Source organism: Ursus arctos, unplaced genomic scaffold (assembly GCF_023065955.2).
Source record: "Ursus arctos isolate Adak ecotype North America unplaced genomic scaffold, UrsArc2.0 scaffold_4, whole genome shotgun sequence".
Classification (NCBI taxonomy): domain Eukaryota; kingdom Metazoa; phylum Chordata; class Mammalia; order Carnivora; family Ursidae; genus Ursus; species Ursus arctos.
The window spans coordinates 31,038,303-31,066,302 of record NW_026623056.1 but is presented as its reverse complement, the minus strand read 5'-3'; the positions used below and the strand labels follow the sequence as shown (position 1 = coordinate 31,066,302).

General features: G+C 39.0%; 1 pseudogene; it reads left to right on the top strand.

The window, feature by feature from the left end:
• The first annotated feature begins 4 nt into the window (after positions 1–4).
• On the top strand, positions 5–24,623 carry LOC113242250 (60S ribosomal protein L8-like; annotated as a pseudogene).
• The last annotated feature ends 3,377 nt before the right edge of the window (positions 24,624–28,000 follow it).

Here is a 28,000-nt window from a genome sequence, read left to right as displayed (position 1 = left end):
TGATATGAAAAAGACTCCACAGATCATTGCTGCTTTTGAATATGGAAGGGAACCAGGAGCCAAGAGACACAGGCAGTTTTTAGAAGCTGGAAAAGGTAAGAAAACAAGTTCTCCCCAGAGGTCCTAGAAGGAACCAGTCCTATCAAAACCTTGATTTTAGCCCAATGAGAGCCTTTTTGGACTGTTGGTATCCAGAACTGTAAGATAATAAATTTATGTTGTTTTAAGCCACTAAGTTTGTGGTACTATTACAGAAACAGCAGGAAACTAACACATTTTTACTGTCCTCCCTTTCCTGAGCTTTTTCAGCTCAAGGCCAGGACCTTTCTCAGAGATCCATCTGTTCTCACTCTGATGCTCTCCCCACCAACTAGCTCTGTCTCTCTCCTCCCAAAAGAAAGTTCTGCCCTATATACTATTCCTTCAAATCTAGTTGGGGAAGTAGAAACCTTGTGTTCTTGGTCTTTCTGGGCTTCGGTTTTAGATAGTTAACAGCCATTCGCTCTCCATTTATTATCTGTTAGTAGGAGAAACCTGAAAAACAGTAGTTTTAACAAATGAGGGTTTGTTTTCTCTTGTATAAAGTCAGTCAAGAGTTTTTTAAAAGATTCTTTAGAGTCCACTGGCAATGGAAAACTGTTTATCTTTCTTTTGAAAATAAAAATGAATTATATAGTTATGAAGGATTTTCACTCAAATGAAAGAGTTTCCTAGATTTTAAAAATTTACACTAGAACTTCACGGGTAACGATCAGCATGTAACATTATCACTCTGAAAGTCCCTATGATCACCAAAAGTTGTCTAACTGTGTTAGTTTCAATTCTGGGGAAATCAGACTTCCCTCCATCTTTCTCCTAAAGTTGTATTTCCGGGCAATGTTATTTCTCCTTTGGGCCTGGCTTAAGTCCTAGAAGCTGCGGTCTAGCTATGCACAGAGCCAGTTTTCCTGTGTTATCTCCTGCATTTGAACACATCTGGGCTAGCATTGCAGCAGAACACTAATAAGGGGTGCTGTTAGTCACCCCTCGTCTGAGCCTGGATGGTCATTTTAGGAGTCCAATGGAGATAAAGGTGGATCTTGAAGGTGGGTGGAACTGGGGTAGGTGGAAGAAAGTTGTTGTGATGAGATCACTTGTGTCCAGGAAACCCTGGCTTTCCTGTCCTGGATCATGGGGAAATACCAGCAGTTGGTTGAGAACTTTGCTATCATGCAAGAAGTGAGGTAGAGGTCAGGAATACAACAAGTACAGGGTAGGATGAGTCATGGGAACAAAGGTGCATTCCAAGGACAGGGAGAAGAGTTTCAGCCTTGAAGGGAGCTGCTCAGCTGTGGTATAAGTGGAGAACTACTAGAAGAAACCAAATAGGGGCAGGAGACTGGGCAGAACCAGCAGAAGGTGTATTTAGGGACTAGCAGCACAGCTGTGACCCAGGCATCAAGCGGGCAAGGGGGACCACCTCCTCTGCTGGAATGACCACCACATCCGTCCCCTCCCCTGAATCAAGCACAAGAGTGGGGGGAGTTTGGAGTGGAGGCAAAGATACCTGTTTATACCAAGAGCTAGATTAGAGGAAGTGGGTAGGAGAGCAATAGAGATTATTACCAGCTGTCTCCCTCTGAAATTGGGGCATTAGCTACCTGGATAACTAGCCAGAGTAGGAGGCTAGAACCAATAAAACAATTAACTCTAGGACTGAGTTCACAGCACATAGAGTACAAATCTTTGTGAGTATAATGGAACTAGGTAAGAGATCAAAGCCCAAGAATAACCCTCAGAGTCAGTACAGGATTTGATCCCTGACAGAAGTATCAGGAAATGTTTTTGGAAGAATGTGTTGTTCTTGACATCAACCCAAAGATGTGGCTATTGCTCAAAACCTCCCAATTTTCTTTAAATGTTTTGTTTCTATCTGACCTATGAAAACATTCAAATAATAGACACTGCTGCTTGTGGTGGACTAATCATTTCCACTTCTTTAGAATTATAGCTCACAAATTTTGTACATTAAGCACAAAAATATACCAGAAAAATTAAGAAAAGAATTTAAAATTGCCACGAGTAAAGTTTTAAATAGATAAGCAAACTATATTAGATAAGAATCACCCAGTTAGGTCAGTTGCCGCTCTTATGAAGTTTTGCTAGCACTATAATTGGTTCCAGGACTCTTAGGGACTATTTTTTATTGTTAGTCATGAATAGGTCAAGTATTGGAGTAGTGAAACACCAGGAGTGGAATTCTAAACAGCGTAACAGATAAACTATATGTCCTTAGGTGAGGTAGTTAGTGCCCAAATTCATTTGTCTCGGTTTCTTATATAAAGAAGATACAATATTACCTGCCATAACTGGTTATTTGCTAAATAAAATAACTGATGTAAAAGTATCCCCCCTTTTCAGGAGTATAGGAAAAATATAGAAAATCATCAAAACCACAGATGGTTAAAGTCTGCAGGTTTTGCTTTTAGAATCTCAAGAAGTGTCCTAGAGTTCAATAATTTCTTCTATCAAGTTTCTCAGTTGGATGCAATAAAATTCATTCTAGCTAGTTTAAGCAAAAAAAAAAAAAAATCTGTTACAGGATATTAAGATGCTTATGAATTTATGATAACCAAGCTTGGATGCTACACAATCAGGAACCATGCAGCCAGGAAAAATATCCAATCCCTCCATGGGGTTCTTCTGGCAAAAACCTCACTACTTCCCCTGCCTTCCACTTAGCACCCATGGCACAGGGAACTGGATACTAGACTCTTCATTGCAGCTGGAGGAACCAAACCCTTCTGCCACTGTGCTTGGCCCCATTCATATCAACTTTCCAGGCCTCCCACTGGCTATGTGCAAAACCCAAGCTGCAAGGGAGTCTGGAAATGTGGCTTTTGCTGTCCAGCCTCTACAGTATAGGATGACCTGCTAAAAGAAGGTCAAAGTGGATGATGGACAAGCCAATCTGCAGTACATGGTGCCCACAAACAAAGCATTTTTAAGATCAAACACAAAATGAAAAAAACATTCTCCTGAGAAAAAGCAAGAAAAAACAGGATTCACTTTCATCTTAGCTGTGATAGATAAGGAAGTACTACCCTGAACACAGAGCTGCGGCTGGCCTTTTGCCATTAGTGGTTGCTAGCAGATAAGAGAGAGCAAGCAGGAAGTACTTCAGGCAGGGAGACTGGAGGGGATGGGATGATGGGAATTATGTGCTTGATTATAAGCCCGTTAGTACTATTTGATTTTCTAAATGAGAGGCATATTTTATGTGTATCTGTCTGGGTGTATCTGTGTCTGTTTAACAGCCTGGAGAAAAATACATAATCATTAAACAGTGATTGTGTCTGGGTGTTAGAATAATGAGTGATTTTTATTTTCTTTTTAATATTCATCTGAGTTTTTCCCTTAATTTCTTTCCAAGAGTATGGTTTATAGTAAAACAAGAAAAAACTGTTCTTGGATTTTCAGATGTGGTATTATCATGGTCATGTTTTTTGTTTGGTTGGGTGGGTTTTTTGTTTTGTTTTGTTTTACTTTTTATTTAGAAATAATTTCAAACTTACAGAAAATTTGTAAAAATAAGTACTACAAAGACCACATATATCCCTTTACCCAATTCGCTTACTGTTAACATTTTACTCTATTGGCTTTGCCATATGCACTGTGGTCATTTAATAAGTTGTGATGTAGGGTGAAGTATTTATGGGTGAAATCATATGATGCCTGGGATTTGCTTTAAAACATCACAATGTGTTGGGGCACCTGGGTAGTGCAGTTGGTTAAGCATCTGACCCTTGGTTTCAGCTCAGGTCGTGATCTCAGGGTCACGAGATCAAGCCCCTGCATTGGGCTGTGCACTCAGCATGGAATCTGCTTAAGACTCTCTTCTCCTTCTGTCCCTCCTTACCCCCCGCACTCATGTGCTCTTCTCTCTCTCTCTCTCTAAAATAAATCTTTAAAAATAAATAAATAAAATAAAACATCACAATGTGAGGAGGAAATAAGTATATAGGGAGAAAAGAAAGAACAACAGAAAGTTAATGGTTGGTGAAGCTTGGTAATGAGTATATGGGGCTCCATATTTCTACTCCTTCTATTTTTGTTAAGTTTTTAAAATCTTCATAATAGAAAATGTTTAAAAAATCAGCCAAAAAAATAAAGAATTCATCAGCCAAACAAATCACACAATAGAATTTCAGTGATTTGACTGGCCCCAATTTGTCACAAGAGAAGTCAGTCCACCAAACACTCAAACAAAGAGAATCTGAAAGTCCGCAAACCAGTTAAAATTTTAGTCAAAAAGCAAAAATCTTTAAATAAAATTAAGATCTTTAAAACAAAGCTCAAAAAGTAATTCCTTGAAGCCTATCAGAAAGGCCTTCTTGGAGATTGATGAAAGACCAGTTCCTTGGGATCTTCTGACGTCCTCTATTATGATCTATCCTTAGATAAACTAACTTCAGGCTGGTTCATTTTCTGTATTGTCCTTTGGCAAAAAGTTTAAAAGTTTTTATAAAGATCCTTCTCAGCCTTTGTGCCAATGATTTCTTTTATGTATACACTCCCAAGGAAATAATCCAACAGGTAATGATTATTTAGCAGCACCATGTTCCAGCTGCATGAGAACCCACCAGGGCCTCATGCCCAGAGCCTGCACCCATGGGGGCACTGACACACACGAGGGTCTGGGATACAAACAGGAAAGAACCCAGATGCCCAACATCCGGAGCACAGCTAAGGAAATTACACCATAATCCCACTGTGGGAGAGCCCACAAACAACAGGTATGACAAGTGTGTGTACCATAGCAAAACACATCATCAAGTTTAGAAGTAATGCTAAGGGGGAGAGCAGGACACAGAATACTGTGTCCACACAGAATAACACAAATGAAGCTTCACTGAAAAGGAAGAAGAGAAAATACAGGGAAGGAAAATAAAGTACTGTCTGCCCTCTTTCTTTCTTTTGCAATGCTATATAACATCATTGAAAGAGGGAGGGAAGGAAAGAGGGAGGGAGGGAAAAAGAAACACAGCCTTACCTGTGGTATTTTAGCTACGATTTAAGGACTAATAAAGCCAAGATTATAATGGACAGTAGATGAGAAGAAATCATTTGTGGGCTCTTGAGCTAAATCCATCAGAATTCTTGATTGGATAAGCTATGGAGAGTGTTAATCCATTTCGCTACATCTTGGCCAATATTAAGGGAACTTAAATAAGTTGGGAAGTTGCGGTGCCTGGGTGGCTCAGTCGTTTAAACATCAGACTCTTTATTTTGGGTCAGGTCATGATCTCAGGGTCGTGGGGTCGAGCCCTGCGTGGAGCCTGGCATAGAGACCCTCGAGGAGTCTGCTTGGCATTCTCTCACTATGCCTCTGTCCCTGCCCACAAGCTCATGCTCTCTCAAGAGCTCTTTAAGAGAAAAAAAAACTTAGGGGTGCCTGGGTAACGCAGTCGGTTAAGCACCAGTCTTGGTTTCGTCTTGGGTCATGATGTCAGGAACGTGCAACCTAGCCCCATGTCAGGCTCTGTGCTCAGTGCAGAGTCTGCTTGGGATTCTCTCCCCTTCTCCCTCTGCCCCTCCCACTTGTGTGTATGCACTCTCTCTTGCTCTCTCTCTCTCTAAAGATAAATAAATAAATCTTAAAAAAAAAAAACCTTAAAAAATAAAGCGGAAGGTAAAACATTCAAAGAATAATTTTAAAACACACTTTCTTTGTTATACAGATGTGGGTAAGTAAACTTTAACCCAAATATAAAACAAACAAAATATTATTACCATCCCTCAATCTGTTTTCCAGTCTCTTGACCTTTCCCCTCTCCCCCAGCATGCTAATTAAGGCACCAGACATCTATGTCCTGAACTTTCACAACTGTAACAATCCTATCAAAAAAGCAAAACTCATGGGATATAATCCTAAAGTAACTTTATTTTTGTTTCCCCATCCACCTAAATCTGCTCCATGGGCCTAGTTCTCTTTTCCCTAAGTGGAAAAACTCGGGTATCACTTTTCTGGTAACTATTAGGTCATACAAGGTCCTAATCAGTAATTCAAATGTCTAGTTTCTGTTACAGTCAAGCTCTTGGCTTAATTTAGTCTCCCTCCTTTTCCCTCAGCTCAGGCCTACTGCAGAGAAAGACGCCATTAGTCAGGAAAGGGGCTATGGTCAGCCATTTCCCTATTTATCCCACAGGTGCTATGCCCTCTCTTCCCTACACATATGGCAATCCTCTCCAAGAATGCAGCACAGAGAGGAAGAAAAAGTAACCTGGGTAGGAAAGTCCCCATATTGACTGGTACCCAGCAAGTGTTTATAGATTACTCTCGCGCATGAGTATTTACATGTGTTCCTTAGAGACCCCCTCCACTGCTGGGGACCTCTCTCCTGCAGGTTCCTTAATGTGGGTGATGCACTCTCCTCACTCCCAAATATTCTGCAGTATCTCCAGTTTCTCTTTTCGCTCATGCAGGTGGCCCTCTTAGACGGGATCTAAGAACATGCTGAAGAATAAACTCTAAGTTCCCATGGCCCTGAGGTTCCTTCCTAAGTAGCAATGGCCACTGCAAAGAATAAATAACACAATGTGTATACACAAAATCACTTTCCCTGGCACAACCACTTTGGTGGGACATTCAACATAGCTGAGGTTCCCAAGATGTTCTTGAGCTCACAGGCTTGTATAATCACTATTATTTGGAATCCAAGACCACGCCCTCAAAATCACTGCCTTGGTCTACAGCACAAGCCCCTCCCAAACTGCTTCCAGACCTTGCCCAAGGTAGAGGGTGTGGATTTTCCCATCATAAAATCATTAACTCACAGAGTAGGACTCATAATCAGGGCACCCGAGAGCAGAGATTTTTACTTAAACTGAAGCCTCTGATACACCTGGTTCAACTCTAAATATTTTCTTGGCTCAACAAACTATTGTATACCCAAGATTCTGTCATTTCTTCCTTCTTATTTTGTCTGACTGCACCCAAAATCCACCAAAATTCATTAACTTAAAACATTTCACTCTACTAACTAAAACCTCATCATTTTCCTTTCCCTAGATTTCTCTACCTGATCAATAATACCCAACAATTTTCATTTGCCATTTCAGAAAAACCCCATCAACATTAGTGGGACAGATTTTATTGCACTTAATGAGACATCAATGAGTTTGATTTTTCTTAAGTCTGAGGAAAATATTTGAGCCAGAAACAATTCCTATTGCATTAGCAGTTATAAAATTATCACAAGAAGTCAGCACCCTGTGTACGCTAAGTGGCCCTAGGCCACACCAGAACTTCAGCTTTTGGTAAAATACTAAGTCTTGACACTACATGAGTCTGGATGTCGATAACATGATCCACTTCCGTTCTGATTTGAATAACCCAGAAGGAGGTATGTGTGACCCACCTATGTTTATGGATTCTTTCACCATACCCTGAAGTGACAGAAGAAGAAAACTAGAATTTAAGAGGTTGAGTTGAAGTGAATTACAAGATTTGAGCCATTTAGATCCTCCAATTATAGTCAAAGAAAACACTTAACTTCCTTATCAAAACAAAAGAAAACTAACAAATGAAACGATCTCATTTCAGATGTATCAAGGTTCAACAAAGGATCACCTTTTACTGAATTCCAATGCAAAATAAGCATGTAAGGTTGCAGTGTACTGAAAAGACTCTTGAGAGTAACTTATAAATCCTCGTCAGGTCACCTCCTGTCATAGGCAAAATAGTGGCCCCGAATGATGTCTTTGTCCTAATCCCTGGAACCTCTGAATATGTTACGTCACATGGCAAGAAAGAATTAATTTATATATGGAACTAAGATTCTGATTATCTGACCCCGAAAAAGGAAGAGTATCCTGGATTATATTCAGGTGGGACCAGTGTAATCACAGTAGTTTTTATAAATGGAAGAGGGAAGCAGGAAAGTCAGGGTCAGGGTCAGGGTCAGAGAGAGATCTGAAGCCAGCCAAAGTGCTGGCTTTGAAGATGAAGGAAGGGACCAGAAGCCAAAGCATGGCCTAGAGAAGCTGGGAAATGTGAGGAACAAAGTTAATCTTCAGAAAGGAGTGCAGCCCTGCCACCACCTTGATTTTAGCCAGGACCCATGTTGGACGTCTGACCCCCAGAACTGTAAGATAACAACTCTGCGCGATTTTAAGCCACCATATTTGTGGTAACTTGTTACAGCAGCAATAATAATTATCTATCATACTGAGTCTTTCTGATGTGTCAGTCGGAGTGGGCTCTCCTGCTCTGACATTCTCTGGTTGCAAGTCTTCCAGAATGACAAAAGAGTCAATAAAATCATTTTGTGGCTTCAAACCACTGCAACTTCTGAAAACTTTCACATAATAGGAATTGTTGTCATCAAATTAATTTGACTATATACTCTTAGAATCAAGTGACACTATAAAGAAAAGTTAGACAAATCCAAAATATTGGACATTCTATAAGACAACTGTCCTCATCTCTTCAAAACGTCAGTATCATTATTTTTTTAAAAAATGCTTTTAAAACTTTCTAAATTATAATATTCTAAACAGCAACCCAAAGTAATGTGTAAAACTTGAACTTGAGGGAAATCTGGGAAATGTAAATATGGACTGGTTATAAGATAATAGTAAGGAAGTATTGTTAATTTTCTTAGGGGTAATAATACAATTATGTAAGAGAATGTCCTCATTTTAGGGGATGTGACTCAACTCTACTCTGTAAATGGTCACAGTATCTGCAGTTTTAAAATGTTTCACCAAAAAAAAGATATATATTTAAATACGCGGCAAAATATTAATTATTTAATCTGAGTGGTGGTACGGGGTATTTATTGCACTATTTTTCTGAATGTTTAAAAACTCTGTAATAAAAACCTGGGAATTTATTTTTTAGAATTGTTTATAAATGTTTGTTGAACTATCGCTCAGAAACTATACATTTTGGCTTAAAATGCCCTTTGTGTGTAGAACTTTCTAAAATTATTTGTAGGAACTCAGAGTTGTGGCTAGGATAAGGCAAGATAAGTACTATCATATGTAAAGTAGTTTAAATGAGTTTCCAGTTAGAAAGCTGATGAGAAAAAAGTGATGTCATTCTATGAATCAGTGGGAAATTACTGCCCTCTAATTGAAGAAAGTAATCTGGTGGCATGGGGATTTTTGGTCTCAGCAGGTCAGAGATTTTCATTTCTTGCTTTTGCCAATAGAAGGGATAAAAATGAAACTCTGAAAATAAGAAATGGAAACTTATGGACAAGTAAAAAAAAGACAGACACAAAAATTATTCCCTAAACCCCAACATCCTAGAACCAGTAGCAGAGGGAAACTGCAATAAATTTGTGTTATCCAATTTAACTGAAGTCTCAGAACTGTGCCAGCCATTTCCTATTAACATATTATTACAAAACGACATCAGAAGGAATTAAAAAATATCATTCTAGTCAGTCTAGAGATAAGAACAGGGTTAGTTAGTAATATAATGAAAAATATTTCTATGTAGTTTGCCTCTTAGACTTTTTAAAAAATATGTCTGATCAACATTTCCTATTTGTATTAAAGCAATACTTACAAGTTTTTAAAAGATGGAAAAATATTCCATGCTCATGGATCAGAAGAATTAACATAGTTAAAATGTCCATGCTACCCAGAGCAATCTACACTTTCAATGCTATCCCGATCAAAATACCAATGACATTTTTCAAAGAACTGGAACAAATAGTCTTTAAATTTGTATGGAACCAGAAAAAGCCCCGAATCGCCAAGGAATTGTTGAAAAGGAAAAACAAAGCTGGGGGCATCACAATGCCGGATTTCGAGCTGTACTACAAAGCTGTGATCACAAAGACAGCATGGTACTGGCACAAAAACAGACACATAGACCAATGGAACAGAATAGAGAACCCAGAAATGGACCCTCGGCTCTATGGGCAATTAATCTTTGATAAAGCAGGAAAAAACAACCGGTGGAAAAAAGACACTCTCTTCAATAAATGGTGCTGGGAAAATTGGACAGCTACATGCAAAAGAATGAAACCTGACCACTCTCTCACACCATACACAAAGATAACTCCAAATGGATGAAAGACGTCGATGTGAGACAGGAATCCATCAAAATCCTAGAGGAAAACATAGGCAGCAACCTCTACGACATTGGCCAAAGCAACCTTTTTCATGACACATCTCCAAGGGCAAGAGAAACAAAAGATAAAATGAACTTGTGGGAGTTCATCAAGATAAAAAGCTTCTGCACAGCCAAGGAAACAGTCAAAAAAACTAAGAGGCAGCCCACGGAATGGGAGAAGATATTTGCAAATGGCACTACAGATAAAAGACTGGTATCCAAGATTTACAAAGAACTTCTCAAACTCAATACGTGAGAAACAAATAAACAAATCATAAAATGGGCAGAAGATATGAACAGACACTTTCCCAATGAAGACATACAAATGGCTAACAGACACATGAAAAAATGTTCAAAATCATTAGCCATCAGGGAAATTCAAATCAAAACCACACTAAGATACCACCTTACGCCAGTTAGAATGGCAGAAATTGACAAGGGAAGAAACAACAATTGCTGGAGAGGATGTGGAGAAAGGGGATCCCTCCTACATTGTTGGTGGGAATGCAAGCTGGTACAGCCACTCTGGAAAACAGTGTGGAGGTCCCTTAAAAAGTTAAAAATTGAGCTACCCTATGACCCAGCCATTGCACTACTGGGTATTTACCCCAAAGATACAGACGTAGTGAAGAGAAGGGCCATATGCACCCCAATGTTCATAGCAGCATTGTCCACAATAGCTAAATCATGGAAGGAACCGAGATGCCCTTCAACAGATGACTGGATTAAGAAGTTGTGGACCATATATACAATGGAATATTACTCAGCTATCAGAAAGAACGAGTTCTCAACATTTGCTGCAACATGGACGGCACTGGAGGAGATAATGCTAAGTGAAATAACTCAAGCAGAGAAAGACAATTATCATATGATTTCTCTCATCTATGGAATATAAGAACAAGGAAGATTGGTAGGGGAAGAAAAGGATAAAGAAAGGGGGGTAATCAGAAGAGGGAATGAAGCATGAGAGACTATGGACTCTGAGAAACAAACTGAGGGCTTCAGGGGGAGGGGGTGGGGGAATGGGATAGGCTGGTGATGGGTAGTAAGGAGGTGCACTGGGTGTTATACGCAACTAATGAATCATCGAACTTTACATCAAAAACCAGGGATGTACTGTATGGTGACTAACATAATATAATAAAAAAACATTTAAAAAAGTTTTTATTAAAATAATCAAATGAAGGGTGCCTGGGTGGCTCAGTCGGTTAAGTGTCTGCCTTCAGCTCAGGTCATGATCTCAGGGTCCTGGGATTGAGCCCCATATCAAGCTCCTTACTCAGTGGAGAGTCTGCTTCTCCCTCTCCCTCTGCTGCTCTCTCTCTCTCAAATAAATGAATAAAATCTTTAAACAAAACAGGTCTTTCCTTAAAAAAAAAACTCAGATGATGTTGTTAATTTTTATTTGAAAAATATACAGCTAAAATCTACATGAAATCTGAGCAAAAAATTAAAATTTGAGCTCATGGATAACATAACCAAGATATCTGCTGCCACCTAGGGGAGAATGACTGAATTACAGGAAAAGCCTGAGAGAAGTAGGTGGGGGAGATTATCAATCTCTAGTTTGAAGTACAGAAAATCCTTTCTGATGGCTGAGTAATATTCCATTGTATATATGTACCACATCTTCATCCATTCATCTGTTGAAGGACATCTCGGTTCCTTGCACAGTTTGGCTACTGTGGACATTGCTGCTATGAACATTGGGGTGCAGGTGCCCCTTCTTTTTACTACATCTGTATCTGGGGTAAATACCTAGTAGTGCAATCAGTGGGCTGTAGGGTAGCTCTATTTTGAACATCTTGAGGAACTTCCATACTGCTTTCCAAAGTGGCTGTACCAGCTTGCATTCCCACCAATAGTCTAAGAGGGTTCCCTTTTCTCCACAACTTTGCCAACTTTTGTTTTTTTCTGTCTTGTTAATTTTGGCCATTCTAGTTGGTGTAAGGTGGTATCTCAGGATGAATACCCACCATTTGCATCGACATGAATGGAACTAGAGGGGATTATGCTAAGTGAAATAAGTCGAGCAGAGAAAGACAATTATCATATGGTTTCACTCATATGTGGAACATAAGGAATAGCACGAAGGACCACAGGGGAAGGGAGGGAAAACTGAATGGGAAGAAATCAGAGAGGGAGACAAACCATGAGAGACTCTGGACTCCAGGAAACAAACAGAGTTACAGAAGGGAGGGGGATGGGGGGTTGGGGTGACCAGGAGGGGGGGTTGGGGTATTAAGGAGGGCACGTGTTGGGATGAGCACTGGGTGTTATATTCAACTAACAAATCATTGAACACTACAACAAAAACTTATATGCTGGCTAACTGAACATAATAAAAAAAATTAAAATAGTAAAAATAAAGTACAGAAAATCCTTCTAAATTTTCTATTCCAGAATCTCTGTTTCTTATATTGATACACAAAAAAAATGTAACTTCTCCCACTATGGTTACCAAATACACACAGTTTATTGTACATTCTGAACACAATGGGCCACGTACTCAAATAGCTTTGCTTTTCTCCCATCCCTCACTGTCTTTGACCAGGCTTTGCTGAATCTTTTTTTCCCATCTCTTAACAATATTTTGGGCAGAATCTATGTCTTTCTTGTCACTTCTATTTATTAAAAATTTTAGTATTAGTAAAATTTGAATTTCAAATCCAATTTAATGATCACACATTCCCCTCATCCTATCAGCAGGCCAACTTTGGCTTGGGACTCAGAAACGGCTATGGTCTGTTCTTTCACTCCTACCCCTCTCCCTCTACTTGGTCTGAAAGGGGAAAGGAACAAGTGTCTATAACTTATCTGGCCACTCTTATCATCCTCTCTCGGTTGCCTTTACTTCTCTGCCTATACTGATTGTCAATGCCCAATAAGGAAGTAATATGTGCCAATAGCATATACAGCCATCAGCTGTCCTCAGAGACAGGCCATTGTCTTTACCCCTGCCTAAGTAAAGAGAAGTCAGAAATTTAAGAGAGCCGATGGTTCATTTGGGGCGCCTGGGTGGCTCAGTCGTTAAGCGTCTGCCTTCGGCTCAGGGCGTGATCCCAGGCTCCCTGCTCCGCTGGGAGCCTGCTTCTTCCTCTCCCACTCCCCCTGCTTGTGTTCCCTCTCTTGCTGGCTCTCTCTCTCTGTGTCAAATAAATAAATAAATAAATAAATAAATAAATAAATAAATAAAATCTTTAAAAAAAGAGAGAGAGAGAGCTGATGGTTCATTCAAGTTCATACCACCCATAGAGTGAGCCTGAGTCCCCAGATCTCCCAACTTGTTGGTACCCATGCCCTTTCTAAATAGTTTTTGTGGTAAGTACCATCTGACTACAGGGGCACCTAGGGGGCTCAGTCGGTTAAGCAACTGACTCTTGATTTCGGCTCAGGTCATGATTTCAGGGTCATGAGATCAAGCCCCCCCATAGGGTTCTACACTCTGGGATTCTCTCTCTCCCTCTCCCTCTCCCTCTGCTCCTCCCTCCTGCTCACTCTAAATAAAATCTTTTTAAAAATCTGACTACATGAGTAAAGATAATAGGCAAGGTATAATGTTACTTTAAATGACTACAGATTATTTCTTAGCTCGGATATTTAAAAAACAAACCTAAACACTATTAGCTTAAAAATTAATATAAAAAATATTAATTCAGTAATGTATGTCACTAATGTATACCATTAGTTATGAACCAATATATCATTTTAGAAAGATTAAAAATGAAAACAAAGAAAAGTTCATAGCTCTAAATACCATTCCCCACTAAAAGGAACCAGCACTCTTTAGAAAAATGGTTTATTCCAGTTCTGTGGTAGAAAATATACAAGATGAATCTATGACATCTTTTTGTGACAAAAAAGCAAAGAAGCTATCAAAGACTACTGAAATTCTATCAAAAAGATATGAGCCAACTTGAAGGGACTCCCACTAGCCTAAGGTGGCATAACATAAGCACCAATAAAAAGACAGCGACTGTAATTGATTGAAGCATTTCAAATATATAAAAATACATGAGTTCATAATAATACCTTTCCAAACCCCCCCCCCTAAAAAAAGGTGTTGGGGAGAAAAACTTCAATTGTTACCAATGGAAGTTTCCAGGGCATCAAATCATTATCTGTTAACTGATAAATTAAGTGAAAGAATCAAGCATTTAGCTTGACTTTTCCTATATGAACTAACTGAATTTCAGGGTAATCTAATAGTTGATGAAGAAAAATTCTTCTTATAGAAAAATTTAGTTATCAATATATAATAATGTATTATATAATCATCAGTAAGTATATAAATATGTCAAAGTTAATTAAATTGTATACTTCAAATACATACATTTTATTACACATCAATTATACCTCAAAAAAACTATCAAAAAATAAATAGAACCACAACAACTAAAAACAACAAAAGGAATAGCAGGAAAATCATTGTTTTGCTACATCTACTAAAATAATAGGTCAAGGGTACAACATCAGTGGATGCTAAAACTATTACACAAAAGGTTGACAGTCAGGTTTATAATGGAGGATCAGGCTTACTCACCTAAACCCAGTGAATAATATCTATATCACTGAAGTGGAACAAGACATTACATGTTTCATGATCAATTGCAATGGGAAGTATATAGCATCCCCATGAAGTATTACTACATAAAACATTAAACCTGAATTTAATCAAGCCTGAGGAGTAACTAGCAATTTACAGAAAATACAGAATATAAAAAAATAGGTTAAATGATAATGTGAGGAAGCAAGCAGCCAAATCCAAGATATGTAAGATCATACGAGATAAATGACAATGGAGAAAGAGAAGGATACTATTTAAAAAAAGATTTAAGATAACCACAATGTAATTAAACCAGACATTAATGGCAAAACCAAAAATAAAAAGGCCATTCCACCTTGAAGTTAAGAAGCCTTCTATTAAAAATAGCAGAAAAAGAAATTAAGAGACAAATCCATTTACAATTGCACCAAAAATAATGAAATACTTAGAAATAAACTTACCCAAGGAAATGAAAGAGCTGTACTCCAAAAATCATAAAACACTGATGAAGGAAAAATGAAGATGGATACAAACAAATGGAAAGATATATACCATGCTCACAGACTGGAAGAACCAATATTGCTAAAATGTCCATACTACCCAAAGCAATCTACAGATTTAATATAACAACATTTTTCTCAGAACTAGAACAAAGAATAATAAAATCTGTATGCAACCACAAAAGACCCAAACAGCCAAAGCAATCTTGATAAAGAAGAACAAAGCAGGATGTATTACACTCCCAGATCTCAAGATAAACTACAAAGCTGTAATAATCAAAAAATCATGGTACTGGCACAACAACAGACACATAGATCAATAGAACAGAATAGAGAGTCCAAAATAAACTCACACTCATGGTCAATTAATCTATGACAAAGGAGGCAAGACTATACAACAAGGAAAAGATGGTCTCTTCAACAAATGGTGCTGGAAAAACTGGATAGCTACATGCAAAAGAATGAAACTGGATTACTTTCTTACACCATACAGATAAATACACTCAAAATGAATTAAAGACCTAAATGCAAGACGTGAAGCCATAAAACGTCAGAAGAAAACATAGGCAATAATTGCTTTGACATTAGCCATAGAAACATTTTTCTAGATGTCTCCTTGGGCAAAGGAAACAAAAGCAAAATTAAACTATTGGAACGACACCAAAATAAAAAGCTTTTGCACAGCAAAGGAAACCATTAAGAAAACAAAATTGGAGAAAATATTTGCAAATGATAAATCTGATAAGGGATTAATACCCAAAACACATAAAAGAACTTATACAACTCAACACCAAAAAATAAACCAAATAATCTGACTAAAATGAGCAGAGGACATGAGTAAATACTTCTCCAAAGACATCCAGATGGCCAACAGCCACATGAAAAGATGATCAATATCACTAATGAGGGAAGTGCAAATCAAAACCATAGTGAGATATCACCTCACATCTGTTAGAATGCCTAAAATAAGAAACACAAGGAATAAGAAGTATTGGTGAAGATGTGGAGAAAAAGAAACCTTTGTGCGCTGTTGGTGGGAATGCAAACTGGTATAGCCACTGTGGAAAACAGTATGAAGTTTCCTCAAAAAATTAAAAAGAGAATTACCATATGATCGAATAATCCCAATACTGGGTATTTACCCAAAGAAAACAAAAACACTAATTTGAAAAGATATATACCCCTATGTTTACCTCAGCATTATTTACAAAAGCCAAGATACAGAAGCAACCCAAGGGTCCATTCATAAACGAATGGATGAAAATAATGTGTTCTATATATACTTAGCCATAAAAAATGGAAGAGGTCTGGCCATTTGCAACATGGATGGAGCTAGAGAGTACAATGTTAAGTGAAATAACTCATTCAGAGAAAGGCAAACACCATATGATTTCACTCATATGTGGAATTTAAGAAACAAATTTACAAAGAAAAAAGGAGACAAACAAAAACCTCTGAAGTACAGAAAACAAACTGGTGGTTCCCAGAGGGAAGGTGGGTGGGGAGAAGAGTGAAATTGATAAAGGACATCAAGAGCACACTTATCTTGACGAGCACTAAGTAATGTATAGAATTGCTGAATCACTATGTTGTATACCTGAAACTAATACAACACTGTATGTTTGAAAAAAGAAAAGAAACTTTCTATTAAACACCTTTTGGATGAAAGGAAAAATATTAATAGTTTTCCCTGAAATTACTGAGTTTGCAAAAAATAATGAGACTGAAACACCACATATTAGAATCTATGGGATCCACTTAAAAGTGATCTGAGGAAAATTCATAGTCTTAAACGTGGTAATTAAAATTAAAGAAAGAAAATAACTGAATTAAATTCACAACTCAAAAAGTTAGAAAAATATTGGTTTTGGTTAAAAGAAAGGATAAGGAAGGAACTAATATATCTAAAAGCCAAAATTAATGAGGTAAAGAACAGAAAAACTGCAAAACTAATAAATCAAAATTTTGGTTCTCTGAAAAATTTTTAAAAATCAGAAAAAGTAACAATAAATACCAAAAGGGAAATAACCATTAAAACAGAAAATATTTTAAATCATAAGCTAGTATTTTGTACCTCACTATGCAAATACATTTGAAAAGCTGGATGAAATGGATAATTTCCTACTAAAACACAGTCTATCAAAATTGACTCCAGCAGAGATAAAAAGCTTCAGCAGACCAATGTCAGTATTTTAAAAAATAGACAAAGTTGTCAAAGGACTACTCACAAAAAAAGTACCAGGCTCAGTTTCTCTTTTTCTTTTTTTTTTTTTCTTTAGTCTTTATTTAAACTTCAGTTAGTTAACATAGAGTGTAATATTAGTTTCAGGTATACAATATAGTGATTCAACACTTACATACAACACCCAGGGCTCATCACAAGTACACTCCTTAATACCCATCACCTATTTAATCCATTCCCCCACCACCTCCCCTCTAGTAACCATCAGTTTGTTCTCAATAGTTAAGAATCTGTTTCTTAGTTTGTCTTTCTCTTGTTTTCCCCTAGGACCAGTTGTTTTATTTCTTAAATTTCACATGAGTGAAATCATAAGGTATTTGTCTTTCTCTACCTCCATCCATGTTGCTGCAAATGGCAAGATTTCATTCTTTTTAGATGAATAATATTCCATTGTGTGTCTGTGTCTGTGTGTCTGTGTGTGTTTATATACCACTTCTTTATCCATTTATCAGTCAATGGACATTTGGGCTCTTCCCATAATTCGGCTATTATTGATAACGCTGCTATAAACATCACGGTGCTTATACCCCTTCGAATTAGTATTTCTGTATCTTTTGGGTAAATACCTAGTAGTGCAATTCCTGGATCACAGGGTAGTTCTATTTTTAACTTTTTGAGGAACCTCCATACTGTTTTCTACAGTGGCTGTACCAGTTTGTAGTCCCACCAACAGTGTTAAGAGGGTTCCCCTTTGTCCACATCCTCACCAACACCTGTTGTTTCCTGCGTTATTAATTATAGCCATTCTGACTGGTGTGAGATGATACCTCTCTGTAGTGTTGATTTGTATTTCCCTGATGATGGGTGATGTCGAGCATCTTTTCATGTGGCTGTTGGCCATCTGTATGTTTTATTTTAAAAGTGAGCAGCTTGGCCAGGACAGAGCCCAGAGGGTAGAGCACTGCCCCTGGAGAGAGGGTTGGCAAACAACCCAGACCAAGACTGCGGAAACGGCAATCTGAAAAACACCTGGGACACACACACAGGGAGATTATTTGCTCCTCTCGGTGTGCTTCCCTGACAGGCAGCATACGCAGAGGTGCTTTGGGCCAGGAACAAGGGAGCTGGCTAGCACCATTTCCCTCTCCCACCCCTCAGGCTCAGTTTCAAAGGAAAATTCTACAAGTCTTCCAAGACCAGATAATCTTAATGCAACATAAATTGTTCTAGAAAAGAGAAACATCCAAATTATTTTCATGAACTGAAGCATAACACTGACTCCTAAACCTGACAAAAAATAGCATAAAGAAAATGACAGGGGCGCCTGGGTGGCTCAGTCAGTTAAACGTCTACCTTTGGCTCAGGCGATCCCGGAGTCCTGGGAGAGAGCCCCACGTAGGGCTCTCTGCTCAGCAGGGAGCCTGCCTCTCCTTCTCCCTCTGCCCCTTCCTGCTTGTGTTCTCTCTCTCTCGCTCACTCTCTCTCTCAAATAAATAAATAAAATCTTTATTTAAAAAAAGTGACAGAACTGGGCACCCGGCTGGCTCAGTAGGTAGAGCATGTGACTCTTGATTTCAGGGTTGTAGGTTTGAGCCCCATGTTGGGTGTAGAGATTACTTAAAAATAAAAATTTTAAAAATATTTTTTAAAAAATGACAGAAAAATACCACTTATGTATGTTGATGCAAAAATTCTAAAATAAAATAGTAAACAGAATCCAATGCCACATTAAGAAAATAATACACCATGTCCAGTGGATTCATTCCAGGAACTACAAGAGTGGTTCATTATTAGAAAATCAATTACTATAATTCACCATATCAATAGATCTAGGAAGGAAAATATATGATGATCTCCATAAAGGCTATAAAATATTTGACAAAACTCAAAACGTATTCTTCATGTAAAAAAAAAGCACTCAAAAATATAGAAATTAATGGATATTTTCTTCATGTAATAAAATGCATACACCTCAGTCTTGAACCCAGCATCATACAGATGACATAATTGTATATCCACAAAATCTTAGAGAATCCATGGTAAATCTAACCAAATAACAAAAGAATTCTAAAGTTAGCAAGATATAAAACTAACATACAGAAATCAACAGCCTTTAGATATACTAACAATAATCAGTTTCAAGATATAAGTGAGAAAAAAGGCCCTATTTACAACAGCAACCAAAAAAAAGATAAATTCTAAGGTATAACCTTAAGAAGAAATGTGCAAAATCAACACAAGGAAACATTCTTGAAACACCCACAAGTAGACTTGAACCAGTGGAAAGACATTTTATGTTCTTAAGTATGATCACTCATATTAAAAAGACGTCTGTTCTTCCTATGATAACTTATAAATTAAAGATTTTTTTTAATTTATTTATTTGACAGAGATAGAGACAGCCAGCGAGAGAGGGAACACAAGCAGGGGGAGTGGGAGAGGAAGAAGCAGGCTCCCAGCCGAGGAGCATGATGCAGGGCTCGATCCCATAACGCCGGGATCACGCCCTGAGCCGAAGGCAGACGCTTAACGACTGTGCCACCCAGGTGCCCCAACTTATAAATTAAATAAGATTCTTCATAAATATACCAATATGCTTTTCTCCTAGAACTAGAAAGCTGATACTGAAGTTCATATGGAAAAATAAACACGCAAGAATAGCTTTTTTAAAAAATGAAAAAGAAGGGCTATAAAGGAAAAGTAGCTGTACTAAATATCTAAATACAAAACTTCTATAATTAAAGTTTGATACTGGCACATAAATGGACCTATGTAATGGAACACAAAGTCCAGAATTAAACCTAAGTACGTATGGAAATGTGGAATGTGATCAAAGTGGTATCAAAAAATCACTGGGGCATATACAGGGTGTGAGAACAACTTGATAATGATTTTGAAAAAGATAAAATTGGATCCATACCTCAAATCATACACAAAAATGACTCCAAATGGATCAGAAGTTCTAGAAGTAAGAAATAAGATCAGAAGTGCCTGGGTGGCTCAGTCGGTTAAGCATCTACCGTCAGCTCAGATCATGATCCCAGGGTCCTGGGATCGAGCCCACACTGGACTCCCTGCTCTCAGCAGGGAGCTTGCTTCTCCCTCTCCCCTGGCACTGCTCATGTTCTCTCTCACTCTTTCTCTCAAATAAATAAATAAAATCTTTTAAAAAGAAGGAAGGAAGGAAGGAAGGAAGGAAGGAAGGAAGGAAGGAAGGAAGGAAGGAAGGAAGGGGAAAGAAAAGAAAAGAAAAGAAAAGAAAAGAAAAGAAGATCATATAAATACTAGATGAAATCAATGGTAAATTTCTTTATAATTTGAAGGTGGGAAAAGGCTTTTTCTGATTCAAAATCCAGATTCAATAAAAGAAAATACTGATAAAGTTGACTACAAAAAAATTAAAAACTGTCACATCGCATAAGAGAACACCAAACGTAAAGTCAAATGACAAATCACTCATTGCAAGAAAAATATTTGCAACATATATCACAGATAGTGATGCTAAGCGAAATAAGTCAAGCAGAGAAAGACAATTATCATATGGTTTCACTCATTTATGGAACATAAGAAGAAGGAAGATCGGTAAGAGAAGAAAGGGAAGAAGAAAGGGGGGGTAAACAGAAGGGGGAATGAACCATGAGAGACTATGGGCTCTGGGAAACAAACTGAGGGCTTCAGAGGGGAGGGGGGTGGGGGAAGGGATAGGCTGGTGATGGGTATTAAGGAGGGCACGTATTGCATGGTGCACTGGGTGTTATACGCAAGTAATGAATCATGGAACTTTACATCAAAAACTAGGGATGTACTGTATGGTAACTAACATAATATAATAAAAAATTATTATTAAAAAAATCACAGATAATGGGCAATACACCTTATATGTAAATTATTTTTAGAAATCAAAGGAAACAAAGACCAAAAACCCAATATAAAAATGGGCAAAAAATATGAATACACAATTCACCATTATGTGCTAGAGGAAAAGGCTGTGAAGGTGAGCAGGCACCTGTTCTGTCAGGCTGTGCACAGAGTTACAGGGGCCACCAACTTCTCTTTTAAAAGAGGGATAGGGGCACCTGGGTGGCACAGCGGTTAAGCGTCTGCCTTCGGCTCAGGGCGTGATCCCGGCATTCTGGGATCGAGCCCACATCAGGCTCCTCCACTATGAGCCTGCTTCTTCCTCTCCCACTCCCCCTGCTTGTGTTCCCTCTCTCGCTGGCTGTCTCTGTCTCTGTCGAATAAATAAATAAAATCTTTAAAAAAATAAAAAATTAAAAATAAAAATAAATAAAAGAGGGATAAATACTAGCAAGCCACAGGGGTTGCTTTAAATATCAGGCTGTTTTAAAACACCTCTGAGGGCCATTTAATTGAAAATAATAGAAAGAGAAAGTTGTCATTAGTCTAGCAGCAGGGCCAGTTTTATCTATGATTAATGACCACTGAAGACTGAGGATAGAACCAAAGTGCATTTGTAACTTTGCATGTCTTTATATCTGGCTTTAAAAGTGACTATGTAAGCTTACTTAAAAAAAAAACTACTTTTATTTCTAACAGTTGGCTAGTCAGCATTATGATCTCCTTAACAACTTAGTGTTAAGTGGTTGGGATTTCAGATCTCCTCCAACCATGAGACCCTGTAACACTATGATAATTCTATGATCACTCAGTTTGGCAAGCATAATCAACGTGTCATTGGCCACTTGGTGGCAACAGACTCCCAAGTGCCTGCAAAGTCCTTAAAAGGCATAAACAGCCTTCTAACTGATTTAGAAACTTATTTATAAAGACATTTCAGGCAGGTCACAAGTTGACTTAGTTGGAAAGGTCAGCAAAATGCTGAATATCCTTTAAAAGGGCACTAGAAGCAAAGCAAAATCCTGTCTTTGTCAAAAATATAATTCTGGATATGCTCTAGAAAATTCGGTTAGGAAATATCTTTGGAGGTAGAAAAGGTTGAGAGAAGAAGTGCTGACATAGTAATGATAACTAAAAAGACACGCTGAAAAGAGATATCATGAGTAATATTAAGAACCTAGTACTGCTTAACCATCTGAGTTTGAGCAAGCCAGTCACCTTTACAGAGCCTTAATTTCTTTCCCTGAACCCTGAGCAAGATCAAGAGAGTCAGCAAATATTTTCTGTGAAGTGTGAGACAATAAATGCTTTAAGGTTCATGGGCTATACACTGTCCCAACCACTCAACTCTGTCCTTGCAGCACAAAAAGCAGCAAATGAGAATACATAAACAAATGAGCATTGCTCTGTTCCAATAAAATTTTATGGACACTGAAATTGTAATTTCACATAGTTTCCACATGTCATGAAATATTATTCATTTTTTGTTTTCAACCATTTAAGAATGTAAAAACCATTAGTAGCTAGCAGGTCATTAAAAATCAGCTGCCAGCTTGGACTTGGCTCCTGGAGCTATGGCCTGGCAATCCCTGGGCTGGATGGTCTGTCTCTCAGGTCTGGCTAGGCCTCTGTTAACTAAACGGCTACTGATTCCCTATTTAGCTAACTCTGGGGTTAAACTTCATTTACATCTTCTGGCACCTTTTTTTACAGCCTAAAGCAGTTTCTCAAGCTTTATTTACACACATACCCATTAAATATGAATTAAAAAGATTACCGCTCTTATTAAGCTCAGATTATTTAAAATAGTAATATTCTGTGTTCCAAACATATATACAAACATGGGTTTTCAAACTTTACATGTCCTTCTCCTCCTCTTACCACAAAGAGATTCCCAGACTTGTCTTCACACATCTGAAGATCACTGCCTTACAGATGCTTAGACTTGAAAATTCCAAGTTGGAAAGCTCCAAAAACCTCACTTCTCCTTTCTGCTAGTAAAGAACATCAGTTTTCCACGAACTCTAAATAATGGTGGCTAAACTTAACACTTACTTCGTAGAACTGCCAGTTCCAGGTATGACCTCCACTTGACCTCCTCTCGGTCCTTTCTTCCACCTGGTCAGAATCCAAAGTATGAGAGGGAATAAGAATTCCTGTATTTGTCCTCCCCTGTCCACCTGAGACCACGAGACCAGATATGATCAACTCGATAACCACATAACTGGTTACAATAGTTCCAAGAACAAAACTTAGGGCACCCTCTCGTCAGTCTGTGCAAAACAGCTTCAAACTGGGGGCGCCTGGGTGACTCAGTCGTTAAGCGTCTACGTCTGACGGGATCAGGTCATGATCTCAGGGTCCTAGGATCAGCCACCCTGGGCTCTGGGTTCAGGAAGAGTCTGCTTCTCCCTCCCCCTCTCCTTTACCTTTCCCCGCTTCCCCCTCCCCCTTGCTCCCACCCCGTGCTCTCTCTCCATCTCGCTCAAATAAATAAAATCTTTAAAAAAATATATCTTCAAATTGTATAGAGGAGAGAAAGTAGCTACCTGGTTTTAAATCCCTACGTGACTAGAAGCAGCCTTGAAACTTCTCCTGAGGGGATACCAAAGGTTCCTGGGCCATAGCGGGGTGCCTGGGCGGCCGCGAATACCCCTGAAACACCCCCAGAGCCACGCCAAGCAGCGTGTGGCCCAGAGAAACCAGAAAGGCACTGGCTCACGTGGCACGCGTTGTAGCACCAAAAGGCGCTCTGCGCCTGCGCACCTACTTCGTAGAGCCGCGCAGTTACGTCAAGGGCGCCAGGAAGGACGTCATCCACGCGGCAGGCTGGGTGCGCTCCGTGCTAAGGCGGTCCTCCAGGGTCCCTAGTCTGTGAGAAACAGAGCTGTTCTTCACGGCTGAGGGCATCCACGTCAGCTAGTTCCTGTACTGTGGCAAGAAGGCCCAGCTCAGCATCGGCCGTGTGCTCCCAATGGGCACCATTCGTGAAAGCACGATGCGCCATCGTGTGTTGCCTGGAGGAGAAGCCTGCGACAGAGGCAAGCTGGCCTGAGCCTCCACGAACGACACCATTGTCACTTGCCACAAGTGAAGCTGCCCTCAGACTCCAAGAAGGTCAGGTCGTCAGCCAACAAACCTGTGGTCGGTGTCGTGGCCGGAGATGGCCGCACTTACAAGCCCATGCTGAAGGCCACTGTGCCTACCACAAGTATAAGGACAAGAGGAATTGCTGGCCACGCATGTGGGGTGTGGCCATGAACCCTGTGGAGCATCCCTTCAGAGGTGGCAACTACCAGCATATCGGCAAACCTGGTACCATCCTCAAAGATGCCACCCCTCCCCGGCTGCAAAGTAGGTCTCATCGCTGCACGGGGGACTGGGCATCTCAGAGAAACCAAGACTATGCCAGAGAATGAGAACTAAGACTGTGGAGGCTCAATTAAGTATCTGCCACTTAAAAAAATGAAAAATAATGACAACAAAAACAACACACTTCTTCTGGGAAGAGACAGGGATTATAAAATGGCCCATCTCCCATATAGAAGTATTTCTCTGTTGAGCCTCAGAAGAAAAAAAGAAGTTCCTGTCCCCCTTCTGAAGTCACTAGACACTATTAGCACCCTTGGGGCGCAGGAGGAATCCGGGCCCAAAAGTTTAACCCATTTACCCCAGGTCCCATAGATTGAATAGGTACCAAGGAAGAGCTAGGACTCTAATTCAGACCTCCCTAGAAAAGCGGTTATCCATTCATCCATTCATTCTGATTGTCTGTCTCTCTGACTCTCATATCTACCTCTATTTCTGTCTCACTTCCAGGTCTCCTCCCTATAAAGCATTAGGCCATTTATGTTTGAATAATTAAAGTCCCCTGAGAGTTAGTTGGCCAATCAAATTAGGTGAAAAGGCTTGAATGTGAAGTTGCCAACTGAGAATTTACCAGATAACATAACCTGCAGTGTTCTCTGTCCAATCCTTATCCCAAATCCAGCTATGAGAAATGTGATTTTTGAAGGATAACCAGAGAGAATAGAGCTCATGCTCTAAATACTATAACCTTAACTTTTAGATTTAGCCAGAGCATTAGAGACTCTAAGCCTCTATTTACTGAATTATAAAACATATGACATCATTAATCTGCGGTGAAAGTTAATATAAAAAACTAAAGTCTACTTTAAAAGTTCTCAAGCAAAATCTAAAGTTTCTAAATACTATAAATCAATTCCTAAAATGCTCAAAGCACTACTTCATTCATTTGAAACAGTATGAAGGAATTTCAGTTATTTCTAAATAACTCCATGATACTATCAGAATTTGCATGAATTATATCCTACAACTCTGCCCCATAAAGTTGTACACCTCATAAAAATATATACCTGAATTTACAGCAATGTAACTGAGAACTACACTGTATCCCATTAGTACTCTTGTTAGGATTTTTTAAAATTTTATCAATTTCTACAGAAAATAGAGAAATTATAGTGGGTATAAATCTCAAACTATAAGCCCAAATATTAAAGAAATAGAACTTGATTTTCTAAATTTCTGCTTCTGTTTTGAGCCCTCATCTCGCAGGGAAACAGCCTTAATTCTTTGCCCTAATTCTTTTCCCACACTCACTTTGGGTTACGCCATTGTTTGAGGGCCTTATATGGTGCCAAAGATGGGGAACAGGAGTCACAATCTGGTTCCAGCTCTCCGGTGTATCCAGTTTACAGTAAAGATGGCTACCATTCCAGTCAGAATACCCCTCTGCTCCTGCCTCACACCCAGGCACAGGAATCTTTTTGCAAGTCTACCTGGGATCCATATGCCTAAATGCACCTTGAAACTATTTCCTTTTTAAGGTTTTGCTACCATCCTCCTTCGTTCTAAGCCCCCAGAGATCTCTGTTCATTCATCACTTCCCTTCCCCTTAGCCAGGACAATATTTTCAAGTCTCACTACACTTTCAGACACATGCCTTGTTTACCTGCTCTCTATTCTAGAATTTAACCTCTTAGAAACAGAAGCCAGAAACCCTTTCAGACTTCTGCTTTCTAACATGTAACATCCCTCCTTTGAGAGATGAATGAGCACAGGGTGACCACTACCTTGGGCAGGGGGAAAGTTTAAGAAAAGTAAAAATATAGGTAAGTACCTGAAACATTATCTGACCACACTTTTATTTATTTATTTATTTGTTTATTTATTTATTTATTTTTGCTGTCCCATAACATGGGTTTTTTTTTTGTTTTTTTAATAATAATTTTTTATTATGTTATGTTAGTCACCATACAGTACATCCTTAGTTTTTGATGTAGTGTTCCATGATTCATTATTTGCGTATAACTCCCAGTGCACCATGCAATATGTGCCCTCCTTAATACCCATCAATGGCCTATCCCAATCCCCCACCCCCCTCCCCTCTGAAGCCCTCAGTTTGTTTCCCAGAGTCCATAGTCTCTCGTGATTCATTCCCCCTTCTCTTTACCCCCCCTCATTCTTCCCTTCCTTCTCCTACTGATCTCCCTGCTATTTCTTATGTTCCATAAATGAGTGAAACCATATGATAATTGTCTTTCTCTGCTTGACTTATTTTACTTAGCATAATCTCCTCCAGTCCCATCCATGTTGCTGCAAATGTTGAGAAATTGTTCTTTCTGATGGCTGAGTAATATTCCATTGTATATACGGACCACATCTTCTTAATCCATTCGTCTGTTGAAGGGCATCTCGGCTCCTTCCACAACTTAGCTATTGTGGACAATGCTGCTATGAACATTGGGGTGCATATTGCCCTTCTCTTCACTACGTCTGTATCTTTGGGGTAAATACCCAGTAGTGCAATTGCTGGATCATAGGGTAGCTCAATTTTTAACTTTTTAAGGGACCTCCACACTGTTTTCCAGAGTGGCTGTACCAGCTTGCATTCCAACCAACAGTGTAAGAGGGATCCCCTTTCTGCACATCCTCTCCAACATTTGCTGTTTCTTGCCTTGTCAATTTTTGCCATTCTAACTGGCATAAGGTGGTATCTCAATGTGGTTTTGATTTTAATTTCCCTGATGGCTAATGATTTTGAACATTTTTTTCATGTGTCTGTTAGCCATTTGTATGTCTTCATTGGAAAAGTGTCTGTTCATATCTTCTGCCCATTTTTTGATTTGATTATTTGTTTCTCACGTATTGAGTTTGAGAAGTTCTTTGTAGATCTTGGATACCAGTCAGGAACACGACAAGGATGGCCACTCTCGCCATTATTATTCAACATAGTACTAGAAGTCCTTGCAACAGCGATCAGACAACAGAAAGGGATAAAAGGTATTCAAATAGGCAAAGAAGAAGTCAAACTGCTTCTCTTCGCAGATGACATGATACTCTATATGGAAAACCCAAAAGACTCCACCCCCAAATTACTAGAACTTACACAGCAATTCAGTAATGTGGCAGGATACAAAATCAATGCTCAGAAATTAGTTGCATTTCTATACACGAACAATGAGACTGAACAAAGAGAAATTAGGGAATCGATTTCATTTACAATAGCACCAAAAATCATACAATATTTCGGAATTAACTTAACTAGAGAGGGGCACCTGGGTGGCTCAGTTGTTAAGCGTCTGCCTTCAGCTCAGGGCGTGATCCCAGCGTTCTGGGATCGAGCCCCACATCAGGCTCCTCTGCTGGGATCCTGCTTCTCCCTCTCCCACTCCCCCTGCTTGTGTTCCCTCTCTCGCTGGCTGTCTCTCTTTGTCAAATAAATAAATAAAATCTTTAAAAAAAAAAAAACTTAACTAGAGATGTAAAGGATCTATACTCTA